Genomic DNA, 20,829 nt, shown 5'->3' on the forward strand with positions numbered 1-20,829 from the left:
TGTGGAACAGATGCAAGAGATGTCAGCAAGGAGGCAGTGGAAGGGAGGGGAGACAGTGTCCACGGCTAGTCCTCCTGCTGTCCTTGGGGCTCGTTGAGGAGAGGGAAGGGATCTATATACTGATTAATTCTAGCAGCTGTTACAGGAAAAAAAATAAGTAAATATGTGTATTCTATCTTTATAACTTAAAAGCACCCTCTAGAAGAATAGGTTTTCTTGTACAAGTTTCCAAAAACTAAGGGAAAACCTTACCAAAGAAAACTGGAAACAACAAAAGCATCATTCATGGAAGAAAACATTGATAAGTTGAATTCTTTTTTAATTAAAAACCTGTGCTCTGCCAAAGACACAGAATGAAAAGATGAGCCACAGACCAAATTGTCAGCTGCTCTCCGTAGACAGCACAACATGTGGTCAAAAGTCCATTTAACTGTAAATCCCAAGTGCATGATGTTTGAAGATCCTCCCAGCAAAGACTGAAGGATAATACCTGACAACCAAGACTCTCAAGCAACTAAATTTTATGAGTGATTGAAAGTGAAAGGGAAAGTGAGTCACTCAGTCGTGTCTGACTCTTTTGTGACCCCATGGACTGTCGCCCACCAGGCTCCTCTGCCCATGGGATTCTCCAAGCAAGAATACTGGAGTGGGTTGCCATTTCCTTCTCCAGGGGATCTTCCTGATCCAGGGAATGGAATCCAGATCTCCCACATTGCAGGCAGAGTCTTCAACTGAGCCACTGGTTCAAAGAAATATAATAGGCCTTTGCAGTATTATGACCCAGTCTGTTTTCTAAATTAATTCTAGGTGGATCTTTTAGACTATGCCCATGGGGGATTTTCACTCAGTGGAAGAGGAAGATAAAATAACCCTGACAAGGACACGGCTGGAGCTTGAAGGCATGGGTCCTGGCCTCCATCACTGACCTGGAGCTCCAGTGGGTCCTGGCTTCACCCCTCCCAGCCTTGGTTTCCTCACCTGGAAATGTGGGCGCTGGACTGCCAGATGATTTTATTCCAAGAAGTCTGCAATTCCATGAACAGTCAATCAGAACTATTTGGACGAGATGATCTATCACGTTATCCAACAGAAATATTTTTTAGCATTAAAAAATTTTTTTTCTTTGCATATAGTTGATTTGCAATGTTGTATTCATTTCAGGTGTGCAGCAAAGTGAATCAGTTTTAAATATATATATGTGTGTGTGTGTGTGTATACTTTTTTAGATTCTTTTCCCATATAGGTCATTACAGAGTAGTGAATAGAGTTCCTATTCAATAGAGACCTCTACAGAGGTCTATAGACTCTATAGAGACCTATACAGTAGGTCCTTATTAGTTATCCATTTTACATATTTTTGCTGTTGTAGTTCAGTGGCTAAGTCGTGTCCAACTCTTTGCAACCTCATGGACTACAGCACACCAGGCTCCTCTGTCCTTCACTGTCTCCCAGGGTTTGCTCAAACTCATGTCCATTGAGTCAGTGATACCATCCAACCATCTCACCCTCTGTCGCCCCCATCTCCTCTTGCCCTCAATCTTTCCCAGATTAGGGTCTTTTCCAATGAGTCGGCTCTTTGCATCAGGTGGCCAACTTTGTATATGTCTATCTCAGTGAGTATATGTCAATCTCAATACCCTAATTTATCCCTGCCCACCATGCCTTCCCCCCTGGTAACCATGTTTGTTTACCAACAGAAACACAATGCAACATCAAACATATGCAACCTGAAATTTTCTGGTAGCCACACTACAAAAGGTAAAAAGAAATATGCAAAATAATTTTTGATATGCTTTTATTAAACCTGACATAGCCAAAATATTATTTCAATATATATAACATAAAATATCAATGAATATTTTACATTCCATTTTTGTAAGGGGTCTTCAAAATCCAGTGTGTATTTTCCACTCATACGACAGCTGTTTCTGGTTCATTTTACTGCACTCAGTAGCCACATGGGGCTGCTGGCCCCACACTGGATGGCACAGACTTGGGGGATGCCTTCAGCGTTGATAATGTCTGACTCTGGGCAGAAACCTCAAGCTCTCTGAGGGACAGATATCAGACCAGCAAGACGGAAATACAGCTTTCCTCCTTGCTCACCCTCAGAAATCGTCTCCTCACCTCTCATGCCTGGCCTGTCTCTCCAGCTCGTGATTCCATAACCATCCTCCCTCTTCATCTCTGATGTTGCCCTGGTTCACGCTGGCATTTCCCTCAGCCCCTAACCGTCTATTTCATTTGCAGTCTTCATCGATCCCATGTTTCCACCCAGTCCCATTCATTTTCACAGGCGGCTCCTCTCAGTCACCTGCCCACACTGGTGTTCCCCCTCCAGAAACAGCGCCTGAGCCCCAACTCAGAAGTGGAATCCAATGAGACCCTGGGATCCAGGCATCGGGAAGGGGGCCACAGGAACAGAGTGCAGAGCAGACCTGGAGCCTCTCTTCGTTATTCTCATCAGCAAAAACAAGCAGGGCACTTTAGAGAAGGGACATGTAGGGCAGGGCACACAATAGAAACAGCACAATCGGACACGTCTAGCAATTCGGTTCGGCTACACCTGGCCCTTGAGCGAGTCCCTGAGATTCCAGAGGACGGAAACTTGGTTGCTAGATATACACTAACTACCTCTCTGGGGGTTCAGAGATGGATAACCTAAATGTCCATGGACAGAGGAGTGGATAAAGAAGGTGTGGTACGTATATAACTATAGTGGAATATTACTTAGCTATAAAAAGAATGAAATAATGGCACTTGGAGCAACATGGATGCAACTAGAGGTTATCACACTAAGAGAAGTCAGAAAGGGAAAAACAAATATCATATGCCACTTAGATGTGGAATCTAAAATAAGATGCAAATGAACTTATCTATGAAACTGAAACAGACATAGGGAACAGATTTGTAGTTGCCAAGGGGGAAGGAGGTGGGGAGGGGTAGACTGGGAGTTTGGGATTAGCAGATGCCAATTATTATATACAGAATGGATAAACAAGGCCCTACTGCACAGCACAGAGAACTATAGTTCAATGTTCTGTGATAAACAATATTCTGTGATAAACCATGATGGAAAAGAATATGAAAATGAATGTATGTCAACGTATAACCGAATCACTTTACTATACAGCAAAAATTAACACAACATTATAAATTAGCTCTGCTTCAATAAACATTTTTTAAAATTCTGTAGCTTTAAAACCAGAGTTATGCTTCCTCAGTGCATTAAAGAAAAGAAAACTGAAGAATCTTAAATAAGGATCAGCATGATGAGGCTAAAAATAGCTGATAAGAGGCCTGATCCTGCAGCGCCCTGACCTGAATAAATCACCCGCAGTGAGCGAGTCACTCCCAGCTCTGAAGATGCATGAGTATCTCCTGGTATGAAGGTATCAGCTACTGGGAAGAGCAAGCATCTCTGCACTGAGGAGGTGGAATGAGATTCCCGACGTCAGAGGGGAGAAGTGCTGACTCGACATGTCACTTGCTCACCCTGGTTCCCCGGATGATCAGTCTTGGTAATGTGCTTAAAATATTACCATAAACCCAGGATCCTTGGTTCCACTGATGGCTAACAGACAGGAAAGGAAACAGGGGCTCCCAAACGCCCCACCAGAATGTGGGAAATGCGCCATTTGGCATAAGGTTACAAATGACTGGAAAACTTGCTTGCAAATATATAAGCTCTAAATCAAAGTTAATCAAGATTAGGGTCTTTTTTAGGTGAAATTTGATGGTATATTAGATTCTGATTCCTTTTTTTTTTTCCTGATTCCTTTTTTATGGTTCAATTTTTTTTAAAAAAATTATTTATTTTTGGCTGTGCTGGGTCTTTGGTTTTTTTTTTTTTTTAACTTTTTATTTTGTATTGGGGTAAACGGCAACCCACTCCAGTACTCTTGCCTGGAAAATCCCATGGACGGAGGAGCCTGGTAGGCTGCAGTCCATGGGGTCACTACGAGAAGGACATGACTGAGCTACTTCACTTTCACTTTCATGGCTGATTAACAAACAATGTTTCAATAGTTTCAGCTGAACACAAAAGGGACTCAGTCATACATATACGTGTATCTGTTCTCCCCCAAACTCCCCTCCAATTCAGGCTGCCACATAACATTGAGAAGAGTTTCCCGTGCTATACAGTAAGTTCTTTTTTGTTATTTATTTTAAATAAAGCAGTGTGTACAGAGAGGCATTGAGCAAGGTAAGAGATGAGCTGTCAGAGCAAGAGACGCGCACAGAAACAACACATACACACAGACACACACAGACACATGCACACACGTGCTGATGAATGAATGGAACAATAGGAACACAGCTACGCATGCAGACCCAAGCAGTTGTGTGGGGGGACTGTGTCCCTTCCACTGTCAGAGTATTTTCAAGTGTAACCAACCATCCTCAAGTCCAGGTGAGGGCTCTGTCCAAGGTCCTGCTTCTGCCTTTGTCCTTGATGGTGGAGAGAAGCTCCCAGGGCACGGATGTGAGATCACTTTTATTTTTAGCCTTTCTTAACAGTTGTTGACATTTGCTCTAAGCACTGTCACAGCCTAAAAGGACATAAATAACACCTTGTATGCAGTGCGGTATTGACCAGAGGTTATATTTAGTCCATGTAAAGACCCAGACTGGAAATGTAGAGACCCATCTTTAAAGGTGCTCTGTACACACCACCCACAAATGTTTGAAACCTTTTCAGAGAATCCATTTGTCTAGCTGGCACGTATGTTAGATTAGGGTTTGAGATAAAGCATCCATTGTAAAGTAAAATCAATGAATGATAAAATAGCAGAAGTCAACAACTGATGTGCTTATTGATCCCTGTTGGGTAGAAAACAGTCTTGGAGGGAAGACTGATTCTAATAGAAGGTGACAACCTTCAGAGACATCAGAGGATGGAAATCAGAGTGCTTGCTGGGTAATCATGCACACCGGACAGCAGCGCAAACAGAACAGAAATTAACCAGTGACGACCATGCAGTCATCTCCCAGTTAAGCCTCCATCATTTGATGCAGACAAGAAAATAACAACTGAAGTTTTTGCCAATTCCGCTGTTTGCAGGATAAGTAGGTGGTGGAACTGACCTTGGCTGATGCTGGGCAGCCTGAGAAAGACCAGACATGCCAATATGAGCTCAATCAGATCACAAAGCCCTCTTTTTAATGGGCCACGTAACTAATGTGTGCCCCTTTATACATATTACTCACTAATCACAACCACTCCATGAACTACACATTTTTTATTTTCATCCTCATTGGTAGTAGAAATAGAGAAAGCTTTGTAATGTCATACAGGTAGCAAACGAGTATCAAAATTTAAATCCACTTTTCTCTAACCCAAAAGCCTGATGTTTTAACCCCCATATATGTGTGACCTCTAGGAATCTTCCAAGTTAGACCAAGTTCAAAAATAATGCATGACAAAGCTCAGCCAAATCTTAATTTATTGAGTACCCACAGGATAGACAGTACAGAAAATGGAAGAAATTACACCTAGTTCTTTATTTCCACTGGAGGAACAGAAAACAATACAGAATGAATGAACCTGTTCTGTGAATGCAGGTCTGCTACTGAACTAGGCAAGTTGGAAGTGGTGGAAAGTACCCTGGATTTGGAAACTAGCTGTCCTGCTGGAAGTTGACTAGCAAGCAAGACACACCTGGGGTTGGTGTCTCTTCTGTGAAATGAGGGGATTAAACTTTGAGATCTCTTCCAGTCCTTACATTTGTGGTCTTCGCCCTTTCAGCTGCCCCAGTTCTCCTCATTCTCCCCTTGAAACTTGGGGCAGGTCGTTAGGGTAAATCTAGATCCATGTAGGAACGCTTTTTAAAACAAAACAAAATTAAAACCACCTTTGAAGACCAGGAGACCACAGACAAGATGGATGGGTGGGGTGTGGATCTGGAGGGCTCTTCTGGAAGAGATGTCAGCCTCTGGGGTTGGTATTTGGTCTGTGTGCCTCCTGCCTGCTCACTGTGGCTAAAGCTTTGCCAATCTATACATTCAGTAAGGCTTCCCCGGGTGGTGCAGACAGTAAAGAATCCACCTGCAATTCACAAGACCTGGGTTCGATCCCTGGGTGGGGAAGATCCCCTGGAGGAGGGCATGGCAACCCACTCCAGTATTCTTGCCTGGAGAATCTGCATGGACAGATGAGCCTGGTGGGCTACAGTCCATGGGGTCACAAAGAGTTGGACACGACTGAGCAACTAAGAACACAGCACACATTGAATAAGGCAGGGGTAAACTGCTGCCCAATATCACCAGACATCGTTGTCCACGGAAAACACCTCCACTTCCTGTCCGTCCTCACTCTCACCCCTATCGCACACCCACCAACACACTCAGCACCTGATTCCCTGCTCACCCACGTGCACCATCTGTGAGGACATGCATCCCGTGTGCCCAGCACATAGCAGGCCCCCATACATATCTGTTCAAATCAATGACTTTGTTTCCACTTTGCCTCCCTCACCAGACTGAAAGGCTCCACCTCAACCAAACTGTAAGTTCCATAGAGGCAGGAGGCCCCCTCTTAGCAGTCTCATCTCCAGGGAAAATGTCTGAAACACACCAGCACAAAGTATATTTGAGCTACCAAAGTAAGATCTCATATCCAGGTTAAGACAGGAGACATTCTGTCTTAACAGGACATTCAAAGATGTCTTGTAGGTGAGAAATAACAACCCTAGAATTATTTTACTCAACAGTATGCAGCTTGGAGGGCTTCCCAGATGGCACTAGTGGTAAAGAACCTGCCTGCCGATACAGGAGACATAAGAGAGGCAGGTTCGATCCCTGAGTTGGGAAGATCCCCTGGAGATGCATGTGGCAACTCACTCCAGTATTCTTGCCTGGAGAATCCCATAGACAGACAGAGGAACCTGGTGGGCTATATAGTCCACAGGGTCACAAAGAGTCAGACATGACTGAAGCAACTTAGCACATGCAGCTTGGCATGAAGTCTTTTTAAAAAAAATATTTTATTGAAGTTTAGTTGATTTACAATGTGTTCATTTCTACTGTGCAGCAAGGTGACTCAGTTATACATATGTATATTCTTTTTCACAGTCTCTTCCATTACGGTGGATCACAGGACATTGAATACAGCTCCCTGTGCCGTACAGTAGGAACTGCTGCTTATCCAGTCTATACGTAATAGATTATATGTACTAAGCTCAAGCTCCCAGACACCCCTTCCCCACCCCTCACCCACTTGGCAACCACAAGTCTGTTCTCTATGTCTGTTGGCACATAATCTGAAAGCAGACCCTGACCACTGATCCCTTCATTGCTAGTTTGCAAAAAATGAGAAGCACACTTCGAAGGGAGTACCCTATTATCTAAGCTCACCCCTGCTCACACCCTGCTAAGATACATCAAGCAGGAGGTAACGTGCCAAGCACAAAGCTTCTTAAACACAGAGGCTCCGTGGTGTTACAGACAAAGGTGGTGGGCAATCTAATTGCCCTGAAGGAACATCCTATCATGGAAGTTATAATAGCATAATTCAAATGTCTTCAATGGGAATATACCACAAGACCCGGAACATGACAATTAACCATTTGATCTGATGAAAAATGACTATGCCTTACTTTTGTATATTAAATTTTATATTTTGAGATCATTTCAGATGCACATGCAGTTGTAAGAAATGACAACTGAGGGCTTCCCTGGTGATTCAGTGGTAAAGAATCTGCCTGCCAATGCAGAAGCCATGGGTCTGATCCCTCAACCAGGAAGACCTCACATGCTGTGGAGAAACTAAGCCTGTGCACCACCACTACTGAGCCCATGCTCCCTAGAGCCTGTGCTCAGAAACCAGAGAAGCCACCGCAATGAGAAGCCCATACACTGCAACTGGAGAGCAGCTCCCACTCTCCACAACTAGAGGAAAAGCCCTTAAAGCAACCAAGACCCAGTGCAGCTAAAAAAATAAATAAATAAAACCATTTAAAACTGAGATGACATTGAGATTGCATGTGCCCTCCAGCTGGCTCCCCCAGTGGCATCATCTTGCAAAACTATAAGGCAGCATCACAAGAAGGATACTGACATGGAGGAACTCAAGACGCAGAAATGCCCATCAGCACAAGGATGCCCATGTTGCCCTGTACCCCTCCCACCCCTGCACCCTCCTGCACCCCAGCAACCACTAGCCAGCTCTCCATTTCTATTAATACAATGTTGCATTTCATGAATGTTATATCAATGGGATCAGACAGCATATAACCTATTGGGACTGGACTTTTTTCTTTTTCACTCAGAATTCTCTGCAGATCCACCCATATTGCTGTACTAGGTTCCTGTTTATTGCTGAGCAGTGATCCCTGGTACAGAGACACCACAGTTCTTGTTCAATCACCCAGCCACAGAAGGACATCTAGTTTTTGGCTATCGGAAGGACATCTAGTTTTTGGCCATCTAGTGCAGCTGCTATGAATATTGATGTACAAGTTTTTGTGTGAAGGGAAGATTCTGTTTCTCTGAAATAAATGCCCAAGGGTACAACTGCTATGTCAAAGGACACTGCAGGTTCAGTTTTGTAAGAAATTGCCAAACGTTCTTCCTGAGTGGTTGGCTGGACCGTTTTACCTGCCCAGCACTAAGGTATGAGTGATCCAGTTTCTCTGGACCCTGGCACGTGTTTGGTGATGTCACCACTTTTCATAATAGCCATTCTGATAGATGCTCCATGATTCACTTTAATCAACACAAAGTTCCAGAGGTGAAAGGGAGAGACCCCCAAAACCACCAGGAATCTTGATGTATTTTCTGGTTTCTTATGATTATCTAAAAGGTGCAAGCAAACCAGCCTCTGCCCATACTGAACCGGGTACAGGTAGGAGGGCAAGAGTCCTTCCCTAGTGTAACAGAACTACACCTTGAGAGCAAACTTCACACTCCAGAAGCACGAGATCCTGGAAGCATCCCCTTATTGCACTTCCGGTAACCATTTATTGGCAGTACTAGCAAATATAATCAAACGGGAAAAAATATTATAGCATTTATAAAGGAAGAAACTAAAGGACTATCGGCAGATACTGAGACTACCTAGGCTTGAAAATTGTAATGAATCCATAAACTATCAAAATCCTTGCCACTATTATTCAACATAGTTCTGAAAGTCCTAGCTACAGCAATCAGAAGAAAAAGAAATAAAAGGAATCCAGATCAGAAAATAAGAAATAAAGCTCCCACTGTTTGCAGATGACATGATACTGTACATAGAAAACCCTAAAGATAGAATCAGAAAATTACTAGAGCTAATCAGTGAATTTAGCAAAGTTGCAGGATACAAAATCAATATACAGAAATCACTTGCATTTCTATATACTAACAATGAAAAATCAGAAAGAGCAATTAAGGAATAAATGCCATTCACCATTGCAACAAAAAGAATTAAATATCTAGGAATGAACTTACCTAAAGATACAAAAGAACTGTACATAGAAAATTAGAAGACACTAAAGAAAGAAATCAAAGATGACATAAACAGATGGAGAGATAGTCCATGTTCCTGGATAGGAAGAATCAATATTGAGAAAATTACTATACTACCAAAAACAATCTACAGATTTAATGCAATCCCTATCAACTTACCAATGGCATTTTTCACAGAACTAGAACAAAAAATTTCACAATTCATATGGAAACACAAAAGACCCCAAAATAGCTAAAGCAGTCGAGAAAGAAGAATGGAGCTGGAGGAATCAAGCTTCCTGACTTCAGGTTATATTACAAAGCTATAGTCATCAAGACAGTATGGTACTGGCACTAAAACAGAAATATAGACCAATGGAACAAGGTAGAAAGATTAGCAATAAACCCACACACCTATGGGTACCTTATTTTTGACAAGGGAGGCAAGAATATACAACGGGGCAAAGACAGCCTCTTCAATAAATGGTGCTGGGAAAACTGGACAGCTACATGTAAAAGAATGAAATTAGAACACTTCCTAACACCATACACAAAGATTAACTCAAAATGGATTAAAGACCTAAATGTAAGACCAGAAACTATAAAACTCTTAGAGGAGAACAAAGGCACAACACTTGATGACATAAATCAAAGCAAGATCCTCTATGACCCACCTCCTAAAGTAACAGAAATAAAAACAAAAGTAAACAAGTTGGACCTGATTAAACTTAAAAGCTTTTGCACAGTAAAGGAAACTATAAGCAAAGTGAAAAGACAACCCACAGAATGGGAGAAAATAATAACAAATGAAACACTGACGAAGGATTAATTTCCAAAATATACAAGCAACTTATACAACTCAATACCAGAAAAACATACAACCCAATCAAAAAGTGGGAAAAAGACCTAAACAGACATTTCTCCAAAGAAGACATACAGATGGTTAACAAACATATGAAAAGATGTTCAACATTGTTTATATTAGAGAAATGCAAATCACAACTACAATGAGATATCACCTCACACTGTTCAGAATGGCCCTCATCAAAAATCTGCAAACAATAAATGCTGAAAAGGGTGTGGAGAAAAGGGAACACTCTTGCACTGTTGGTGGGAATGTAAATTGATACAGCCACTGTAGAAGACAGTATGGAGATTCCTTTAAAAACTAGGAATAAAACCACCATATGACACAGCAATTCCACTCCTAGGCATATACCCTGAGGAAACCAAAACTGAAAGAGACACATGTATCCCATTGTCCATTGCAGCACTATTTACAATAGCTAGAACATGGAAGCAACCTAGATGTCATCAACAGATGATGGATAAAGAAGTTGTAGTATATATACACAATGGAATATTATTCAGCCATAAAAAGGAATGCATTTGAGTCAGTTCTAATGAGTTGGATGAACCTAGAACCTGTTATACAGAATTAAGTGAGTCAGAAAGAGAAAGATAAATACCGTATTCTAACACATATATACGGAATCTAGAAAAATGGTACTGAAGAATTCACTTACAGGGCAACAATGGAAAAACAGACATAGAGAATAGACTTATAGACATAGAAGGGAGGAGAGGGTGAGATGTATGAAAAGAGTAACATGGACACTTACATTACCATATGTAAAATAGATAGCCAACGGGAATTTGCTGTATGGCTCAGGAAACTCAAACAGGGGCTCTGTATCAACCTAGAGGGGTGAGAAGGGGAGGGAGATGGGAGGGAGGTTCAAAAGTGGGGGAATATATGTATACCTATGGCTGATTCATGTTGAGGTTTGACGGAAAACAGCAAAGTTCTCTAAAGCAATTATCCTTCAAAAAAAATTAATTAAAAAAAAATTCTTAAGACAGCCCACTAGATTGTTGGATACACAATCAATATAGAAACCCCAAAGATTTGCTGCTGCTGCTGCTGCTAAGTCACATCAATCGTGTTCGACTCTGTGCGACCCCATAGACGGCAGTCTACCAGGCTCCCGTCCCTGGGATTCTCCAGGCAAGAATACTGGAGTGGGTTGCCATTTCCTTCTCCAGTGCATGAAAGTGAAGAGTGAAAGTGAAGTCATTCAGTCGTGTCTGACTCTTAGCGACCCCATGGACTGTAGCTAAGATTTGCTAGGCACTAGCAAAACCAATTTAAACTGTAATTTGTGAATAATCCCCCCCCTTTTTTTTCTTTTAGTCTTTGGATGCATGCTCAGTCATGTCTGAATCTTTGTGACCCCATGAATATAGCCCGTCAGGCTTCTCAGTCCAGGCAAGAATACTGGAGTGGGTTGCCATTCCCTTCTTCAGGGGATCTTCTCCACCTTGGGATAGAACCCATGTCTCTTACATCTACTGCATTGGCAGCCTGGTTCTTTACCTCTAGTGTCGCCTGGGAAGGCCCAACAGGCCCTTTAGGCAAGTTCAAATGTGTGCCCCAGAGAGCCCACACTGTCAAGGCCTCCCTCTTCCTTACACAGTGTGTAGTGAAAAAGTGAAAGTCGCTCAGTCATGTTTGACTTTTTGCAATTCTGTGGACTGTAGGACTGCCAGGCTCCTCTGTCCAGGGAATCATCCAGGCAAGAATACTGGAGTGGGTAGCTGTTCCCTGCCCCAGGGCATCTTCCCAACCCAGGAGTCAAACCCAGGTCTCCCACATTGCAGGTGGATTCTTTACCATCTGAGCCACCAGGGAAACCCAAGAATACTGGATTGGGTAGCCTATCCCTTTTCCAGGGGATCTTCCTGACCCAGGAATCGAACCAGGGTCTCCTGCATTGCAAGCAGATTCTTTACCATCTGAGCCTCCAGGAAGTGTAATAGACCCCAAATAAACTCCCATCTCGCAGCCTATCCAAGAGCGAGGCCCCCATCCTCCACCTCTGGACGTGTCTCCACTGCTCCACCCTGATGACGTGCTCTCTTCTCTGAATCTCAGAACACTGCCCTCCCTTCTCCCCTGGCTTTTACGTCCATGCCAACAACTGTACAACTGTCACATTAGCCTTAAAATGGCCTTCTAGAACTCATATCCTCCCCCAGCGACCACTCCCCCTCTGCTCCACGCTCCCTAGCAACAAAGTTCACCCCAAAGAGTTTTCTGGTCAAGCTGTTTCCAACGCCTGTCCTCTTTGTCTCTTATGGACATTCTTCCCGGGATCACATAGAATCAGTCCTGCAAGGTCACCAATGCCCTCCCCTTCCTGCTGCTGAACAAACGGATGATTCTCAGGCCTCACCTGTCCTGAGCCTGGGGTGATGCCAGGCCCGGCCGGACACCCCGCTTCCTGGACATGGTCTCTCAGCTCCCTCTGAGCTCACTGACAAACCTCGCAGCCCCCTGCTTCCGCCTGCATCTCCCTGACCTTGAAACGTGGAGTGCCCAGGGCTCTGGGCAAGGACCCCTCTCGTTTTGCCCACATGTAAACACATGGGTTACGTAATCAGCAGGGCTCAGAGCCAAATGAAAGCACAGGCCCCTGGCTCAAAAATCAGGAAGACTTCCGACAGAGCAAGAGCAGGGCCTGAAGGCAAACTGGGGACTCTTTCCAGATGGCAGCCTGAGTGAGTGCTGGTCAAACCCCGTCCTGAGAGCCCATCCTGCTGGGCAATCCTCACGGTTCTCCTCTCCTCACCAGCCTGCCTCTCTCCACTGGGCTCTCTGGCTGGCACTTCACAGGTTCAAAACCAAACTCCTGATCTCCTCTCCCCCCACAAAAAACAGAACCCTGCTCTTCCTGAACTTTTTCCCATCTCAGTAACCATTTCTTGGACCCAAAACCTCCAACTTTGCATCTCCTCTTTCACTTACACCCTCCATCCTAAGCATGAGCAAATGCTGCAGGTCCTACCTTCAAACACAAGGCAGCTGTACCCCCTTCCCCCTTGGCACCCACACGGGGACCATCCTCCCTCCCCCGACCAGGAACTCCGGCAGTCTGGTCTCAGCCCATCAGCCCCCTTATCCTCGGCCGCTGGGATTCTCTGCAAGTGACTCCGAAGGTGCCCCGACATCACTCAAGCCTCGGAAACACCAGTCTAGACTGTCTGATAAGCTGCTTCCCTTTCACATTATTCAGCCACAGGAATAGGGAAGTCACTTATTTTTATATGCCTATTTTCTCAAACAAAATCCACGGGAGACTACTGCCAGCGACCCCAGCTCCAAGCCGCAAACCCTGCACCTGCCTGTATGTACCTACAAACTTGTCAAGAGCCCCGAAGTGGCACGAAATCTAATCGTTTAGAAGCGCCCTTTCAATATGTTATGATCGAAGGGTGTCGATAGAGCATCCTGTATCACCATCACGTGACACCCAGCTCCACAAGCCTGTGGTCCCTACACACGTTTACATAACAAACCACACACGGCTCCTGAGGACTGGCGGCCCGAGGCCGCCCTCGACGCGCCGGGCTGCGTGTGGCTCTAACGACCCGGCCTCCGAGGCGCAGTGCCGGCTCGCGGGGGCGCCGGGCGGCCCCTGGGGGTGGGGGGAGGGAGGGGGTCAGCGGCTCCGGCGTCGCTGCGCGCGGCCGCGGGGTCCCCAGGGAGTCACAGCGCCTGGTGCCCCGCCGCCCCCCACCCCAGCTCTGCGGCAGCGAGACGCGCGGCGAGGCCAGAGGGGCGAGATGATGGTGCGCCGCCCGCCCCGAGCCCACCGCAGAGGGGAAGGGGGTGGGGGTGGAGGGATGAGGGGGCTGGAGGCGAGCCGGACCCCTCACTTCCCCATCCCGGGGGGACCTGCCCCCACCCCCGGCCTGGGCCTCGCAGCGCCGGGAGGGGTCGGAGGCGCGGACGGAGGGCGGGGCGCTGTGTCCTGACCGCGCCCCTGGCCCGCCCCGCCCGCGCCCCCCCACTCCGCCCGCGCCCCCGCCCAGAACCCCCAAGTCCGCGCCCCCGCTCTCACCCACGGACGCGCGGATCCGCGGCCTCCCGGGCAGGGACATCCTAAGAGCCTGGGCGCGGCTGGGGCCGTTGGATATCGCGCCCCCCGCGGACGCTGCGCGGGGCTGGGCGCGGGGCCGGCGGCCCGAGGGCCATGGGGGGCGCGCCGGACGGGAGCGGGCGGCCTCTGCGCGGGGCTGCGCCTTCCGTGCCGCTGCGGCGCCCAGTGCGGCGGCGCCGGGGCTGCGGGCTGCGGGCGCGGGGTGCGGGGGGGGAAGCCCAGGGCTCCGGGAAGCAGCCGAACGTCACGCAGGATGGGGCGCCTGCAGGTGCGGAGAAGGCGCGGGGCGGGGCAGGGGATCCGTGCTTTGGGGGTTCGCCTCGGGGACGCGCGCCCCTCAGGGACTTTGTCTCTGGTTTCCCTGCACTTGCCGTAGGGCGCTGATGTGAGGCGGTCAGGACGCCTGCTTTCTCTTTTTACGCCCCCTCCTCCCCCGCAGTTTCTGTTCTTCCATTTCCTCCGTGTCCGGTCTGCTGGGGCCTATGCGGAACCTCACAGGAACAGGTATTTCTAAGGTGCCCGATGGTGGCCTTATCCCCAGTGAAGTCCTGGGTCCCTAGACTCCTACCACCACCCCCACCACGACACAACCTCCCTCCAGCTCTACCTGGTGGGTTGTTAAAGCTATAAGACATGTGGGCATCACTTAACGCCGGATACACACACACACATACACACACTCACACCTTGTGCCACAGAAACAGAATCATTGAGGGGTGAGGGGACTGGTCCAAGATCACTTGATCTACTTTGGTTGTTTTTACCTTAATGTTGACACTGGGCTTGGTCCTCCTGGGCACAGTTCCATAAAGGAGGGGGTGAGGGAGGGGGGCACAATCTGTTTAATATCTGATAAAATTCTGACCTCAAAGTGAACACACACACACACACACACACACACACACACACACAACGATGTAAGTAAGAGCCTGCCCCAGCATTTACTGATGCGATCGTTAAGCTTCAAAAAACATAAACATCAGGGTTGTCAAGAAGAGAGTTCATGTATAACTCCATGGCTGATTCATGTCAATGTATGACAAAACCCACTTCAATATTGTAAAGTAATTAGCCTCCAACTAATAAAAATAAATGAAAAAAAAAAAAAAGAACAGAGTTCAGCACAGAGAATCCTCACTCAGACGCAAAGCCATGTGGTGCCAAGCTCCCCCTTGGCTGGCCTCTGCCTCCATTCTTAGAAAAAAATGCAGAAGGAATGGACAACTTGCTTTGGAAACTGAGGGCTGGGAATTTCAGCTTCAAGTAGGATTCCTGCCTATCCTGGGCCCTAAAACAAAACAAAACAGGTTCCTGATAAGCAATGAGCCTTTAGCAGGAAGTTGAGGAAGAGGACGTGTTCTGAACTGCAGGGCTGAACTTCAGGGTGGCAGAAGATGTTTCTTAGGAGGTCATCACAGCTGTTGGGGTGATCCTAAAAATTTCTATCAGTGAGTTCATCTTTATAAATTTATAAATAAGACTTCAAATGACTTCTCTGGTGGTCCAGTGGCTAATACTCTTCACTCCCAATGCAGGAGACCCGGGTTCAGTCCCTGGTCAGAAAACTAGATCCCACGTGCTCTAACTAAGAGTTCACATGCTGCCACTGAAGAGCCCACATGCTGAAACTAAAAGAACCTCCCTGCCACAGGGAACATCAATGACCCCATGGGCTGCAGATAAGACCCAGTGCCACCAAAGAAATATATATATATACATATATATGTATATACATATGTGTATATATATATATATTTTAAGACATTAAACCATTTCTTAAGCCTTTCTTTTCCTCAAGCTAAAACCCTATTTCCTTTTTAAATGTTCATGAAAAGTGAAAAAGTCGCTCAGCTGTGTCCAACTCTTTGCGACCCCATGGACTGTACCCGCCAGGCTCCTCTGTCCATGGGATTCTCCAGGCAAGAATATTGGAGTGGGTTGTCATTTCTTTCTCTAGACCCAGTGCGGCCAAATAAATAAATAAATTTTTTAAAAAAGATTTTAAGCCATTTCTTAACCCTTTATTTTCCTCAAATTAAAACTTCACTTCCTTTTAAAACTGTTCATAGTAGGTATACATATACATGTCTACCTTTTATATAGGGATGGGCTTCCCAGGTGGCTCAGTGGTAAAGAACCCACCACTGTGGGAGACACAGGAGACACAAGAGATGCGGGTTCGATCCCTGGGTCAGGAACATCCCCTGGAGGAGGAAATAGCAGCCCACTCCAGTATTCTTGCCTGGGAAATCCCATGGATGGAGGAGCCTGGCGGGCTACAATCCATGGGGTCACAAAGAGTCAGACACAACTAACCACAAACACACGTTTATATGTGATGCATGTCTATAGATATTTGTAAAGGAAAGGCATATATATGGCATGTAAAAAGGCACAGATAAGCGTATAGCTAGCATGCACACCTCTGCTCCCCAGTTTAGGGAACAAACAAATCCAGACACAGAAAGCCACCAGTCCCTAACATCCTTCCTTTCCCTCTGGTCCCCAGACCAATTTCCTTTCAGGCTCTCCTCTGATGTTATTTACAAACTAACAAACCAAAGAGCAACTCTGACAGGATTAGGCAAAGGGTCAGTTCATGGGGTCACAGAGTCAGACACAACTTATTGATTGAACAACAACTGGGAAGGAAGAGCAATCAATGGAAATCTTTATTCCCCTGTTCCTTCTTAAGAACTCTGCAAAGTGCATTTCGAAGACTCTTCTCCAAATTCTTTTCAATGTTACCCATTGTTTTCAGAGAGCAGTGGACCACACCAGACATAGAAAAAGCAATATGGGACTTCCCTGGCAATCCAGTGGTAAAGAATCCACGTGCCATTGCAGAGGACACGGGTTCCATCTCTGGCCCAGAAAGATTCCACATGCCTCAGGGCAACTAAGTCCATGCACCACAACTACCAAGACTGCGCTCTAGAGCCCATGAACCACAACTACTGCAGCCCATGAAGCCTAGAGCCCGAGCTCCACAACAAGAGAAGCCTACGCACCACAAGGAAGGGTCGAACCCGCTCGTCAAAACTAGAGAAAGCCCGAGAGCTGCAGGGAAGACCTAGTGTGGCCAAAAATAAAAATAAATAAAATTTAAAAAGAAAAGAAAAAGCAACCTGCAGTAGAACTGCCCGTCTATTTTCCTGATGACAAAGTGGTAGTTGTGGCAGGCCCTCCCCCTCAGTCATTCATTCACTTTCACTTCCAGCTGCGATGCTGGCTGCAGCAGGACCGCTGCACATGGCCACTCCTGGTAATCCCGGCTTCCTCACAACATGCTGGCTGGATCCAGGGGTCCCAGGAAAGAGAGGCAGGTGGACACTCTGTCAGCCCTTCCAACCTAACCTTGGAAATCATGCACCATCTCTCCCTCCACATCCTGTTCGCTGAAACAGCCACAAGGGCCCAGTCAGTCCCAGGGGACAGGAAAGAGAAGACCCCATCTACTGATGGGAGAGTGGCGGGAGTCTGCAAGAGCATGAGGATTGGAAACCGTTGCAGCCATTTTGGGAAATATAGTCTATCAGAACTACCAGGAAGCAACTGTGATTTTCATAAAGTATTAGTGGTAAGTGCAGCAAAATCATAAAACACTTACTGAAAAATTAGTGGAATATGTGCAGAACCTTCACACTGAAAGTAAGGCATTCAGGCTCCCAAAGAACGAAACTGATGGACTTACACTGCCTGGTTTCAGGTCTTACTTGAATGTGAACACTACTCAAGACACTGGAGTGTGGACATGGGAGTAGACAGAGCCCAGAAACAGATACCTGCACGTGTGGGGAAATGATTTTGAGAGGTACTAAAGCAATTCAATAGGGAAAAGGTAGTCTTCAATAAATGGTGCTGTGACAACTTGATGTTCATAGGAAAAAAATAACCTTGACCCCCTTAACCATACACAATGATTAACTCAACATGGACTGCAGACTTAAAAGTGAAAACCTAAGCAGAACTTCTAGAAGAAAATGGAGGAGAAAATACTTCCTGTGCTGGGCCACAAAAAGCCCTGATCAGAAAAGGAAAAGCTAATAAATGGAACATCATCAAACGTCATTTCTTCTGCCAAAAAAATGAATAGGCCATCCACTGACCAGGAAAAGATATTCACAATGCACCCTTTCAACAAGGACTTGGATCTAGAGTGGATAAGTAATTCCTGCAGCTCACAACTAAAAGAACAGCCCCAACTTGTTCATCATCAGGAAAATGCACATCACAGCAGACACCATGTGATGTTGCTCATGTGTGGAACCTAAGAAAGTGGTACAAATGAACTTATTTACGAAACATAAATAAGTCACCCATGTAGAAAACAAACATCTGGTTGCCAGAGGGGAAAGGATGAGGGGAGGGATAAACTGGGAGACTGGGATTGGTATACACTCACTGCTATATATAAAATAGACAAGTAATAAGGACCCACTATACAACACAGAGAACTCTACACCATAGTCTGTAATGACCTATATGAGAATGAAATCTTTTAAAAAGAGGATACACGTGTAACTGATGCACTTTGAGTACACCTGAAACTAACCCAACGTTGTAGATCAATTATATTCCAATTAAAAAAAAAAAAAACAGTAGTCCACTACACACCCACAGGATGTCAAGGATAAATGACTCCAAATTATTGTGGAGGGTGTTGAGCAACCAGAACTCAGACATTGCTGGTGAGAGTGTAGAATGTTGTAACCACTCTGGAACACTCACAGTCCCTGTAGAAGTTAAATATCCACCTTCCATAAACCCAGAGATACCACTTCTAGGTACTTACCCATGAGAAATGAACACATATTTACAAAAAGACTTGTAAGAGGATATTAATAGTAGTTTTATTGGGCTTCCCTGGTGGCTCAGTGGTAGAGAATCCGCCTGTGATATAGCAGACATGGGTTCAGTCCATGGGTTGGGAAGATCCCTTTGAGGAGGGCATGGCAACCCACCCCAGTATTCTTACCCAGAGAATCCCATGGACAGAGAAGCCTGGTGGGCTACAGCCCATCCCAAAAAGCTGGATATGACTTAGCAACTAAAGAACAATAACAACTTCACACTGGGAACAACCCAACAGGTACCTGGATAAACAATTGCAATATATTCATAGGATATGACTCAGCAGTAAAAAGGGATGCATTTGCAATTACCAATGTATACAACAAGATGGATCTCAACAGCCTGATGTTGAATGAAAGTGGAGGTCACTCAGTTGTGTCAGACTCATTGAGACCCCATGGACTATACATAGTCCATGGAATTCTCCAGGTCAGAATACTGGAGTGGGTAGCTATTCCCTTCCCCAGGGGATCTTCCCAACCCAGGGATTGACCCAGGTCTCCCAAATTGCAGGTGGATTCTTGACCAACTGAGCCACCAGGGAAGCCCAAGAATACTGGAGTGGGTAGCCTATCCCTTCTCCCAGGGATCTTCCCAACCCAGGAACTGAACCAGGATCTCCTGCGTTGCAGGCAGATTCTTTACCAACTGAGCTATGAGGGAAGCTGAATGAAAGCAAGACACAAAAGATTAGATAAAGAACGGTTATCACAGACTCAATGGACATGAGTTTGGGCAGACTCCAGGAGACAGTGGAGCATAGAGAAGCCTGGTTGCTGCAGTTCGTGGGGTTGCAAGGAGTAAGACACAACCAAGCAACTGAACAACAAATGTTAAAATAACCAGATTAATCCCAAGATGAGTTGCTTACGCCAAGCCCCACATCAGCAAACTGAAACTTAACAAAATTTCTATGCTCTATGCTTGACTCTCCCAGAAAAGGAAAGCCTCATCCACCCATCAGGGCTTGTCTGCTCAAGACAAGTTTCCTGTCTGCTCCAAGACTTCCCTTTGTTCCTTACAAGGAAAGTAGTGACCGAACAACAACCACCCTGTCTTAACCGATCAGCAAATGCCCAGTATCACTTCCTTATTCCTGCTCTCTCTGGTCTATAAAAATCTCTTGCAAGGTATTCAACATCACTAATCATCAGAGAAATGCAAATCAAAACAACGGGATCAGCTCACATATGTAAGAATAGCTATCATCACAAAGACAAAAAATACAGGACTTCCCTGGTGGTCCAGTGGCTAAGACTCTGTGCTCCCAATGCAGGGGGCCCAGGTTCAATCCCTGGTCAGGGAACTAGATCCCACATGCCACAACTAAGATCTAAGGTCCTGTGTGCTGCAACTAAGGATTACAGTCAAATAGATAAAAATAAATGTTTTGTTTAAAAAAAGAAAGGACTAGTGGCTGCGAGGATGCAGAGAAAAAGGAACCCTCATGCACTGTTGGTGGTAATGTAACTGGTGCAGCCTCTATGGAAACAGTATGGAGGGTCCTCAAAAAAGTAAAAATAGAACTGCCATACAATCCAGCAATTCTAGTTCTGGGTATTTATTGGAAGAAAATGAAAACACTAATTTGAAAAGATATAGGCAC

General features: G+C 45.6%; 1 protein-coding gene and 1 non-coding gene across 2 annotated transcripts in view; one reads left to right on the top strand and one right to left on the bottom strand.

Annotated features, from left to right (window-relative positions):
• The window catches only part of LOC133049456 (phospholipid-transporting ATPase IB), a 458,918-nt gene extending 444,571 nt beyond the window's left edge, over positions 1–14,347 (bottom strand). Inside the window, exon 1 of the mRNA XM_061133472.1 lies at positions 14,331–14,347. The gene's annotated coding sequence lies outside the window, so the exon portion shown is untranslated. The remainder of the gene's footprint in view (positions 1–14,330) is intronic.
• Positions 14,348–20,456: 6,109 nt separating this feature from the next.
• TRNAG-CCC (transfer RNA glycine (anticodon CCC)) lies at positions 20,457–20,529 on the top strand. Its single transcript has one exon. It is a non-coding gene; the product is annotated as a tRNA-Gly (tRNA).
• The last annotated feature ends 300 nt before the right edge of the window (positions 20,530–20,829 follow it).

Source organism: Dama dama, chromosome 30, assembly GCF_033118175.1.
Source record: "Dama dama isolate Ldn47 chromosome 30, ASM3311817v1, whole genome shotgun sequence".
Lineage (NCBI taxonomy): Eukaryota > Metazoa > Chordata > Mammalia > Artiodactyla > Cervidae > Dama > Dama dama.